Source organism: Macrotis lagotis, chromosome 8, assembly GCF_037893015.1.
Source record: "Macrotis lagotis isolate mMagLag1 chromosome 8, bilby.v1.9.chrom.fasta, whole genome shotgun sequence".
Classification (NCBI taxonomy): Eukaryota; Metazoa; Chordata; class Mammalia; order Peramelemorphia; family Peramelidae; genus Macrotis; species Macrotis lagotis.
Genome location: NC_133665.1, coordinates 134430812 through 134443529, shown reverse-complemented (window position 1 = coordinate 134443529; position 12718 = coordinate 134430812). Strand labels below are relative to the sequence as shown.

The window sequence follows — 12718 nt, the reverse complement described above, 5'->3', positions numbered from 1 at the left end:
AAGACTTAGTCTTTATCAAATTTAAAAAGCTTAACTTGTTGGGGAAGTGATTAAAAGAAGAGTCAACAGAGGAAGACTATGAAATGAGAGCTGACACTAGATGACTTTGATCTTCTCTTTGAACAATGACTTCAAATAGAATTCAACTCTAATAAGATCCTAAATGAGTCACTGATGCCGATGGTGGCAAAATGTTGAATTAAGTGACAACCTATTATAAGATTATAGATTTCAAAACTGGAAGGGCTCTCATAGACCAAGGAATCAACTTCTTCATTTTTCAGATGAGGAAATAAGAGTCATAAGAAGTTGTGACTTGCCTAGTATCACACACTAGGGTTTGAGATAAGAGTTGAACCCAGGTCCTCCTAACCAAGTCTAAAGTCCTATTCTGTCGAGTTGGAGTTTTTGTTGAAAAGGAAGAGTTTTTGTTGCAATGGAAAGAACATGAAAGACTTGTAAGTTAATGGTGTCTCTGTCACTTAGTATCTATGGGCAAATTATTTAACTTCACTAAGGCTCAGTAAATGCTTGTTAAAAAAATTCAATTAAAAAAGAATTGCTTAGATAAAAGAGTAAAGTCAGTAGGAAGCAGGTTGATTGTGTTTCAAGTTACAGAAATTAAATGACATCTCCTTGGATCCAGAATTTGAACTTAAAGGTTTAATCGGGTGTAATCAGGCTTTGGGAAATAGCCCTATTTTCCCCCAGACTCACATGAAGCTGATTCATACTAGTAGAACAATATATTAATTTATGATCAGAAATACAATAAGGTCAGAAATATAAATACAATTGCAGTATTTTGCTTCCAAGTCCTACCTGGGGAACTGAATTAAGACCAGAATGTTTCTTGGTAAACATCTTTCAGAGCAAGGTTAATTAAATTTTATTAAGGGATAGTTTCATCATCAGCTTAACAACAACCAAACCTGATGAGACATCCTTCACTGCATTCTCATACCTTCCCTTTAATGTCTTCTCACTTAAACAATGCTCAATATACCCAAACAATCTCTTCTACCCTACCTCCCATCTTCCTAGATGCCTTTTTTGGCCATACTTTCTGATTTTCATATTTCTACTTCCTTATAACACCTTCATAACACCCCTGCAGATCCACCACTGTTTTGATATCAAGGTCAACACTGGTGAGGATTGTTTCTCATTGCCTCAGTGGTAGGAATTTGACCATCATTGGGGAAGAGGAGTTGGCCTGATTAAACTTCCCTTTCCTCAGCCCCTACCCAAGTTTTAGCTACCTATCACCTAGAAATAGTAAAGGTTTAAGGTGGTTTGACAGGTTTTGGGGGAGAGCCCCAACAGCCTGCAAGATGCTTTCATGAGTTCCTGGACTCCTGACTATGGAAGCATAGTCTTATTTTATATCCTTTTTATTCTAGAATTGTTTGCTTTAATGCTTAATTAGTAAAGTTGGGTTTTAATTGGATTTTACAGTCTATGAGTGTTTATTGCATATTAGACCTCAAAACCTGCTGGACTAGTCTAATTTAAGGACTGTAATAGCCTCTCAAAAGTATTCCTCAAGCAGGATAATCTCATCTTGGCTCATTACGTGTGGAGTGCTGTTTCTCAATAAGCATGAGCTAACTTCTGGAATATCTAACTTCATCATTTCTTACTATCACTGACAGTAAATGTACATACATATCATATTTCTGACCTTTCACACTTAGCATGGTGTAATTTAATTCAATTCAACAAGCATGTATTCATCATTTCCTATGGAAAGACACCATGACAGGCACTGAATATTGTCCCTGTCCTGATTTCATTTTATTTGGGGAAGACATGTATATCATCTACATCTATAAATATTTAAGGGGAAGGGAAGGCAGAACTAACAAGCATGCATAGACATTTTGTTTTTTGGTCTGCCAACCATGTGATGGAAAGGAGCCTCCTTGATTGACTTTGGAACCAAACTTGGATACATCCAAAAGGTACTAATAAGACAAAATGGATCTCTTGATATGGCTCCTCTTGTTAGAGAAGGAGGATGAACTACTGTAAGCTTTTGGATGGGAGATGGACCTCAGTCTCTCTTTTTGGAGTTTGCACAAGACCCTGCCATTGCTTTAGGCTCCTTTGTGTTCATTCTTTCCTGCCTTTTTTAGGTGAAAGAGACTAGGATTGACTACATCTTTGTGAGATTCAAAAAACTCAGGATGGCAAACCACCAGAGAGATCTGTGATTTACTGGAGAAACAATGTCCTGACTAACTTGCTTGGTCCAGACTCTGGAAATATCTGGTCCACATCCATCCATTCATCCCTTTATCCATTGGCAATACATTTTAGAAGTAAACTTGGTAGGGCCAAGGCCATGTACAACTTGCTCTAAGTCTGAACCCACTTACCCAAGTAGCCAAAGGGCTATTTAGGAGAGCATACCCCAAGTATTGGGGAAAATATTTGTAACTTCTGTTCTTATTATAACTTCAAAGTAAATTTGCATAATTGATATTAATTGGGAAAAATAGAACTTGATGCTAATTACTGATATTTCATAATGGAAGAAGCACACTAGACTGGGGATTTGATTAAACAGTATTACAGAAGATATATCTTGACTTCTTTAGAGCAGCCTTAGAATCCCAAGAGGATGATGTAGCCAGCCTTACCCTGGGGAAATGAGTCCAAAGTATAGACTTGTTGTGTGTATCTGTTGCCCATGTTGTGTCCACATGGGTCTATCTAGATGTGGTTCTCAAGAAGGTCTGGCCAGAAATCTCTAGAGTCCTCCCTGCTCACTACTCACCAAGGAGATTTAAATTCCTGGCAATAGGAGAAGAAAGAGATTAACCCCAGGAAGTTGATTATTCTGCTTTCTTCAGACAGAGGTTGCCAAGCTAGAAGTATATGAATATTCTTACTTAAATATTATTAGTCTAGGACAAATATTTTTTAGGTTCAAGCTGTGCTTCCCATTGCTATCCCTTAACAGGAAAGGAGTGCTCCAAGCTATACATCCAAAACTTAACTCCCTTCCCACTAAATGCTGATTGAAAGATCACACATAGTGAGAACCAAATAAACCTATTTATCCAAACCTATGTCCAACAGAAACCAGAGAACTTACAAATGAGAATATACCACACAATGCAGAGTGATTCTGTTCTCCCACTGAGAGTGAGATATCTCAGCTCAACCAAGAGAGAAAACCCCAGATCTCACCCAAAGAGAAATTCCCTGAATTATCCAGTGTGATAAATTGAGAATAGAGACATGATTGAGGTTTCAGCTCCTCTAAATGTCAGCTTCTTCCCAGTCTTTTTCCTCTCTTCAAAGAAAATCTGGAACCATATATATCTTTTTTTTCAAAAAGGAAATTAAAAAGATCTCAGACTTCTATTCTCTCGGCCAATAAGGAGAATATTATGCAAATATACTTGAGCTCAGGATAAAATTCAAAATAATAACAAATAATTCAGGTACAAGAGCTACTGCTATCTGAGAAATCAGGAAGGGCTTATATATCAGGTAGCCTTGGAACTAAATTTTTTTAAATGACTTATTTATTTATTTTCACATTAATACAATGATCTCATTCTGAAAAGTAAACATAAACCACCCTCCCCCCAAAAAACATTAAGAAACCTCAAGAGAAATGAAGTGAGAGAAAAAAAGTATATATTTCAGTCTGTGTTTAGATACCATCAACTCTGTCTCTGAGATGGGTTGCATTTTTTATCTTAAGTCCATCAGAGAAGTTGCTTCAATATTTTTTCCCATAGTTTCTATTGTTAACTATATTTCCCTCCATTCTATTCCTCCCCACTCCCATTTATTCTATTCTCTTTTACCCTGTACCTGCACAGAAGTGTATTGTATTTGACTACCCTTTCCCATGCTCTTGCCTCCCTGATAGAATCATCTGCACCCCTTCTCCCCTCCCTGTTCCCTTTCTCCCATCCCGTCCCTCTCCTTTTTCTTCTAGGGTAAGATAGATTTCTATACCTTATTGAGTATGTATGTTGTTTCCTCTCTGAGTCATTTCTAATGAGAATGAAGGCTCACTCATTCCCCATCTCACCTTCCCCCTTCCACTTCATTACAAAAGTTTTCTCTTGACTCTTTTATGTGAAATATCTTAGCCCATTCCACCTCTCCTTTCCTTTTCTCCCAGTACTTTCCTTTATTACCTGTTGACTCCATTCTTTATACTATATTATACCATTATATTTACTTCCCTACTATGCCTTGTCTATATATGCTCCTTCTATCTACTCTTATAAATAAGAAGGTTCATAAGAGTTATCAGTATCATCTTCCTATGCAGGAATACTCACATTCAAAATCATTTAAATCCCTCATAATTAGCTCTTCCCATCCACTTTCTTCATGCTTCATCTGAGTCCTGTACTTGGAGATAAAACTTTCTGTTCAGCTCTGGTCATTTCAACAAAAAAGCTTGAAAGTCCCCCATTTCACTGAATGTCCATCTGTTCCCCTGAAAGAGGATGTTCAGTTTTGCTGGGCAGTTGATTCTCAGTTGTTGTCCAAGCTTTTTTGCTTTCCAGAATATCATATTCCAAGCCCTAAGAGCCCTTAATGTAGAGTCTGCCAAATCCTGTATAATCTTGACTGAAGCACCACAATATTTGAATTGTTTCTTTCTGACTGCTTGTAGCATTTTCTTTTTGACTTGGGAGTTTTGGAATTTGGCTATAATATTCCTGGGAGTTTTTTGGAGGGGATCTCTTTTAGGAGGTGATCAGTAAATTTCCTCAATTTCTATTTTACTCTCTCCTTCTAGGATCTCAGGGCAATTTCGCTGCATTGTTTTTTGAAAAATGAAGCCTAGACTCTTCCTGGTCATGACTTTCAGGTAGCCCAATAATTTTTAAATTATCACCCCTGGATCTGTTTTCCAGGTAAGTTGTTTTTCCAATGAGATATTTCACATTTTCTTCTAGTTTTTCATTCTTTTGGTTTTGTCTTATTATTTCTTGATTTTTCTCAAAGATATCAGCTTCCTGTAGCTCCATTCTACATTTGAAAGGATTATTTTCTTCAGAAGGCTTTTGCATCTTTTTTAAAAATTTTCTTCAATTTTTTACATATTGCTAAAATATTCTTACTGTAAGAGTAAACATAATACCCCCTCTCCCCTACAAAAAATATAAAACTGCAAGAGAAACAAAGTGAAAGAAAGGAAAAAAATGTGTTTCAGTCTGTGCATCAGCTCTGTCTCAGGTTGTATCTTCTTTCCCATCTGGTCAATTCTGCTTTTTAAGACATTCTTCTCATCATTTGTATTTTGAGCTGCTTTTTCCATTTGACCTAAACTGGTTTTTAACATGTCATTTTCTTCAGTATTTTTTTTGTAAGCAGCTGACTTGGTTTTCATGATTTACCAGCATCACTCTCATTTCTTTTCCCAATTTTTCCTCTACCTCCCTTACTTGTTTTTCAAGTGATCTTTTCTGTGCTCTTCTATGGCCTGAGACAATTTCCTATTTTTCTTGGCAGCTTTGGATACAGAATCTTCAAATCTTGCCTTTTTCTGAGTGCATATTTTGATCCTCCCTGGGACCAAAGTAATTTTTTATGGTCAGATTCTTGTTCTTCTATTGTTTCCTCAATTCTTCAGCCTATAACTTATTTACCACACTTCCAAAGCTGGGGGGGGGTTGGTATACCCCCCCCCAGGGACCTTAATACCTCCAATGTCTTATGTGACACTCTGACTGCTCTCCTGGCCTGTACTCTGGACTGTGGATGACCACAAGCACTCCCCTCTGCCCTGGAGCTATGAAGAAGGTCCCTGCTTCTCTATGGTGGTATGAGACCCAGACTGTGACCTGGATCTGAGTGTGGGCAAAGCATCAGAGTCCTGCCTCAGGGATAGCAGAGAGACCTCTGTAGTCTCTACCCACTCCCTTGATGTCTGTGCACTGTGCATTCTGGAAGTGCTGGGTGACTCTGTAGGTTTCTGCAGCTATCCTGAGGCCTGTCTGGGTGCCTCATAGTTCTTCCACTGACCCTCCAAGCCATCCCAGGTATGGCCAAGACATCTGGAAATCACTCCCACTGTCATGGACCCACATGCCCCAAAGGACTCAGGCCATCCCACTCAGGCTATTCCTGGATGGCTGAGTACAACTGTGGCCCAACTGTGATGTGGCTTTGTTCAATCCTGGTCCCAGTGGAAATAGATCTTTCCTGCAGAACTATCAAGTTGCCTTGGACTGGAAAAATGGCTCACTCAGTCTTTCTATGGGTTCTTACCCTCTAAAATTTGGTTAGAGTCATAATTTTATGGCTTTTGGATTTTTAGGAGGAAGAGGTTCTAGAAATTCCTGCCTTCACACTGCCATCTTGGCTTCACCCTCTAGAACTCAATTTTTGAAGAAATTTAGGAATTCTAAGAAACAAGGTGAGGAAAGAATATATTCCTGATACGAGAGGTTGGCATTTGCAAAGCAAGTGACCTCTATGTGGAATAGCAATTGATTGAACCAGAGTGCACTAAGGGGAGTAATCAATGATGAATAAGCCTGGACCAGTTTGTGATAAGATTTAAATGTCAAACAGAGGAGTTTACATTTATTTTAAAGGTAATTGGTAGCTTCCGGGGTTTCTTAAATTAGGGACTAACATTGTCAGATCTATGATATAGGAAAATTATTTTTTCAGAAGTATAGAGGAAGACAAGAACAAGGAAGGCATTGCTGCAATAGACCTGATGGAAAAAACCCTAAAGACCTGGATGAACATGGTGTCAGTGTGAGTGAGAGAATGTGAGATAGGAGAGGTTGTAAGATTGGATGAGTGATCAGATTTGTGTTGGAAAAAGAGTGAGAACTCAGGGAAGACTTTGAGATTGCAAATCTGGATGTCCAGAAGGAAGATGATGCCAGCAATATAGATAGAGAAGGTTCTAAGCCAATGTAGGGAGATGGATAACGATTGCTACACTGGATTTGCTGAGGTTCACATGCCTACAGGATATCCAAATCAAAGTATCTAATATGCAGCTGGCAGGACAGGCCTGGATCACAGAGAAGCGACTAGGACTCTCTATCTATACAACATGTAATTTTTTATGTGAATTAAGAACAAAGACTGAAGCTAAAATGACCACTGCTCTAAACACTTCCTGTTCCTAATACAAAGATATGACAATTCAACCCCAGACTCCTTTTTGGAAGTCAATTTCTGCCTCTGTAATCATCCTTTTGCACTAATTTAGAGAGAATGATGAGTTAATTGTCTTCTCACTCAGTACTGTGAACTTAGTTGCTTTCTCTTATCATCTAGGAATACCCACACTAATAGCAGATTTTAACACAAAAGAAGCATGGGGTCAACCCAGAGTTCAGTAAAGCAGGTTTAGTCAAATCCCAACTCTGTGGTTTACTACCCATATAGTGTTGTGAGTGAGTTCATGAATCTGAATCTTGGGTTTCCCCATCTATAAAATGGGGAAGTTGGCCTCAATGCCTTTTAAAGTCTCTTCCAGGTCTAAATCCCAAGATTCCATTTTAAAATGCCATATCTTGATTTTTTTTAAAAATGTGTAACATGCCTGAATTCACCTCAGACATTATCCCCCCCCCAAAAAAAAACAGGCCTTTAAATGTTTTTTCCTTATAGCTCTTCATACATATGACAGCTTTGAGTACATGGTAGGATTAAAACAAAAAGTTAAATTGTATAATATTAATTAAGTTAAAGGTCTCATATACTTCTTCACTTCATCTAACTTAGTTTGAATCATCAAATATTTATTAAATATCCACAAAATCAACTCAAGGAATAACAGTAGGAACTAGAGGCAGTGAGGTGGATAGAGCATTGGATCTGGAATCTGGAAGACCTGAGTTCAAATATGGTCTCTGACATGTTACCTCTGTCTGCCTCAGTTTGCCCATTTGTAACAAGGCACCTGTAATAGTACCTGCCTCCCATGGTTGCTGTGAGAATCAAAAGAAATATTTGCAGAAGAGTTTAGCAAAGTTTAAAGGGCATTACACATATTTGAATATATATAAATATACAAATGAGGAACTTACAGTTCCTTACACTGGAGGTTAAGAAAAGTATGTCTTTAATTTCTCCAAATCTATTATAATTCCTAGAATATAGTAATTTCAGAGAAATGTGCATACATTGAGTGAGAGCTCTCTTCTGTCTACAGATACCAAGGAAAATTTACTGAAGGTTGTGGAAAGTTGAGACCAGAAATAGAATTAAATTTGGGGAATTGAAGGGAGGAAAGATATGGGGGAAATGGGGAAAGTATTCAAAAAATTGTGAGGAACACGTAGAGGTGGGAAAGTTCTAAAAAAGCTACCTACAGTATTAGGGAAGTTTATTACACATTCTAGGCATCTGAGATAGCTAGATGATACAGGGCTGGACTTGGATCAGGAAGACCAGAGTTCAAATCCTATCTCAGACAGGGCTGTGTAATCCTGGGCAAATCACTTTACCTTTCAATCTCAATTTCCTCAGCTGGAAAATGGAGCTAATTCTAGCATCTACCTTGCAGGGTTATTAGAAGGATCAAATGAGATAATATTTGTAAAATGCCTTGCAAACCAATGAATTAGTAATGAATGCTAATTATTGTTATCATTATTATTATTGATACACTGGGAAGTAATGAACCAATTTAGGATTATCCCTCTAATTCTGTATATTATCAGCTATTTATTATATTATATTATCAACTATTATAAAAACTGTAAAATAACTTATAATACTTTTTGAAGGAAGAACTCTCCTCACCACAGGATTTTGTATCATTTGAAAGTAGGTTAGCTATTAATAATTTTTCAATCTAAAAATCTATTTGTCATCTTTTTTAGCAACTTTTGGCTTTAATAGGTTTTTATATTTTAAAAAGAGCTATACAAAGGTAATTTTAATTTAAAAAACAATTAAATTTTAAGATCACATTAAAACTCACCATGGAATAGGGACTTTAACTTCTAACTATTGACAGAATAAAAATAAGTTCTATTCCAATTGGTCACTAAGTCTTTCACATTGTATGTTTATTAAGCAACAACTTTCAGGGGGCTTTCATATTCTAACCATATTGGAAGCATTATAGAAAACATCTTGTGTTTCTTTGTATGTGGTGTTAAACTTGTGAATCAGTTGAAAAATTGGTAGGCTGATAATTTCAGAAAATTCCACAAAAGTGCTTAAGTGCCTATACCATGCTAGGTAATTGAAAGGGGGGACAAGATCAAAGATTAAATAATATATAGTACCAACCCTTGTGCAGTTTTGAACATATACAAAAATAACCCTAATACAACATGGAACTTGATAAGTGCCTAAAAAAGTGCTATGCCAGCAAAGTCACAACCAGGATATGTCAACCAGAGCTTTGTCCTAGGTATCAAAATATAGAACGCAAAAATTTAAATATTGTTTTTTTTAATTGTACACCTTTAAAAAGTGTTATATTTTCATGTTTACAGTACTTGTATTCCTTCCTGATCATCCACAGTTGGACACACTGTAATTTATCTCAAACACAGTGATGTCATTTTGGTCTCCTTTGATAACAAAGGACAAGAACCAACCAGCCATTCCTTCGGTAGTATAAAAATAACTGAGCTTAGCATCTAGTTAGCAAAAATAAATAATAATTAAACAAGGAAGCTACCAAAAGATCATTCTTCCTTCCCCTAATGACTGGTCCAGGAGTTACCTGGTAGTGTACCAGGGCCTCCCTCACAGAGGATAGTTTCCCTAGACTCCCTGGACACCCTACCTTGGGTTGTGGTCCAGGGTCTCTTCCCTTGTGGGCAATATGATAGGTTCTCTTCTCCAAGTCAACCAAATTTGCATAATTACTTGTATTATTTTCACAGCATGAATTGCAAAGTCGATTTGAAGGCTCATTTAGTGTTGCTTGCCCAGAGTATATTTCTTGATGCTCTGCCCAGGGGGTCAAGATTGCTGGTTAGGCACTAAGGTCTGAGGAAGGAAAAAATTATTCCCTATTTTTCCAAAGGTAGGACAATAGTTAAAAAAAACCCACTAACAAAATACAGTGACATATTTACCATTTATCTAGTGCTGTTAGGGATTAAGGGATTCCACATAAGTGGAATAATTCAATAGAAGAATTTCCCACCTTCCTTATTTTAGCTGTTTTTGGTAGAGATATTATTAAATATATTTTATACTCCCCTCCCTTCTTAAAAGAAATGAATATGATTCACTCAGGATCAAATGATCAAATGTATTTTATTATAACATAGTGATCAATTAATCAACCAATCATCAAGCATCTTATAAAGTGATTATGTGTGAGGCAGTGTGCAAAGCACTGTGACAAATGCAAAGAACAAAACAATCTCTATTCTCAGTCTACATTGTACCAAAAGAGGAAATATGAATGCCTAACAATTCTTTCCTCCAGAAAGCTCATTTCATTTATAATACAATGTTTTAAAAATGCTTGCTTCATTTATACTAGGGTATGACTTGGGCTTTCTTAGTTTTTTCATCTATAATATTCTTCTGCTGATTATCCTCTTCTCTTCTTTAAGAAGTTATTCACTTCCTACAAGGTGATCAATCCCCAGATCCATGAGCCCTTCACCATGACAATTCTTGAGGTTGCCACCATGCTTAGAATTAGCCATTATAATCAATTCATTGTTAATAATATTAAATATGAATTTATATAGTAATAATTTTAATAATTGAGATTTGGTCACCTGAACACAAGGAAAAAATACAAGATAGAAAAGGCACCTATGAACTTGATTTTGGGCTCATCTGGGCAAGTATTTGTACCTATTACCATGTTCAAACAGTGGGAGGAGATGACTGAGAGAAAGAAAATCCCAAAAGTAATCCTGAGAAGGATATATATAGAATTGGTGGTAACATTTTGACTTTAAGAGATCAGAATCTTGTGGGAGGAGATGACTGAAAGAAAATCCCAAAAGTAATCCTGAGAAGGATATGTATAGAATTGAGGGTAACATTTTGACTTTAAGAGATCAGAATCTTCCAGTTCTGGGTAATGGTTGCTCAGAAACCAATTGGTTGTTTAGCAGCAAGGAGATGATTTTCAAAACAAATTCTCAGAGGAGAGAAAATGACAGTCATTAAAAGAATACTAGAGATGATGATACTAAGAAAGACCAAGTCATATCTTGTCTCAACAGAAGATAGGAACTTTTAGAGAGCTACTTATATAGTACAGATCAGAGATTAAAATAAAATGCTTACTTAGATGTTCTACCATATTTGTTGTATTTTGATTACCTAAGTATCACTCCCTGGGGGGACTTTAATATGAAATATATATATATATATTTATATGTATATGTATACATTACTATTTCATGAAGCCCATTCTGAAAATCTGGACTTTTTTTTCTATGACATTTCTGGGAACTTTTCATTTTGGAGTTTATTTTAGGAAGTGACCGGTATCATTCTTCAACAGAAGATAAAAGAAAGACTGAGGAACTTTAGTCACTGCTGTTCAAGACTGAGTGAGCACTGAGGGAGCATTCTTCCTGTCTCAGAAGCCAGTCCTCAATGGGGCAGCGGCCATCATGGACACCAAGAAGAACAATGAAGGGTTATGGAATCATCCTGAAGTATAAATCTTTTAGCACTGAGCCAGAACACATGTCTTTCAAGAAGTGATTTAGGATACAAGCACATATTCACATATGTGCCTTTAGCATGACTTAGGCTAGTAGATCAAGGTGGTGGGGTATTAATATTAATTACCCATTTAATCTATACAAATGATGAAATAGAAAAAACACTTTTTATGGAGTTAAATTTGCATCTAATGAATACTGTTTATGTGACTTTGGGCAAGATACTTGAACTTCCTATATTTCAATCTATTCATCCATAGGATGAAGAAGTTGGAATAGATACCCTTGAGCCCCTGTAGCCTAAATTCAATTGCATTAGTTTTTTTTGGTTGATATAATAGACTTGCTGAAAGTTGAGCTTTAGGTCCACTAAAACCTTCAAATTTTCATTTATTATAATTATTTTTAGAAATAAGCTGGCATTTGGCGACATGTCTTCTAAATTATATTTATTCATGCTCTGGGGTTCATTTTCCAAATCATACTTAGACTATCGGGGTCCCTAGAGGGAGGCTCATTACTTCTCAAGATTCAGTGGATAAACTTTGAGGAGTTATTTTTTCCTCTAGTACTAGAAGTGACAAAGGCAGTTAGGTGATAACAGTGTCAGGCTTTGAGTCAAGAAGCCCCATTTCCCTGAGTTCAAATCTGCCCTCAGACATGTGTGATCATGGACAAGTTACTTCACCCTGTTTGCCTCAGTTTCTCAACTATAAAATGAACTAGAGAAGAAAATAACAAATGACTCCAATATCTCTGCCAAGAAAATCCCAAATGAGGTGATGAAGAGTTCAAAGCAACTGAAATGACTCACTAGTGTACTTCTCTATTGGTCACCAGTTCATATCAGTGAAATGATCAGACTTAATATTTAAAAAATTATTAATAGTTTATATAAAATATACCTCTGAAAGGCTTGGGATGCACTTTGCCAGCTCTGACCCCCACACCAAGTACATATGGAGTCCAAGGGAAAGTTAACTCAAGCTTAGAAAGTAGATGTGACAAAAGAGTAAATATCACTCCTGCTTTCTGGAAGTATAGTATTTTCCAGAAGTATGGTGGTGTTTTCTGCTGAATTACTTGCAACGCCCTGA

The 12718-nt window shown here is 36.7% G+C and overlaps 1 long non-coding RNA gene across 1 annotated transcript in view; it reads left to right on the top strand.

The window, feature by feature from the left end:
* The window catches only part of LOC141496184 (uncharacterized), a 30331-nt gene extending 18321 nt beyond the window's left edge, over positions 1 to 12010 (top strand). Inside the window, exon 4 of the long non-coding RNA XR_012470971.1 lies at positions 11456 to 12010. This is a non-coding gene — a long non-coding RNA (uncharacterized LOC141496184). The remainder of the gene's footprint in view (positions 1 to 11455) is intronic.
* The last annotated feature ends 708 nt before the right edge of the window (positions 12011 to 12718 follow it).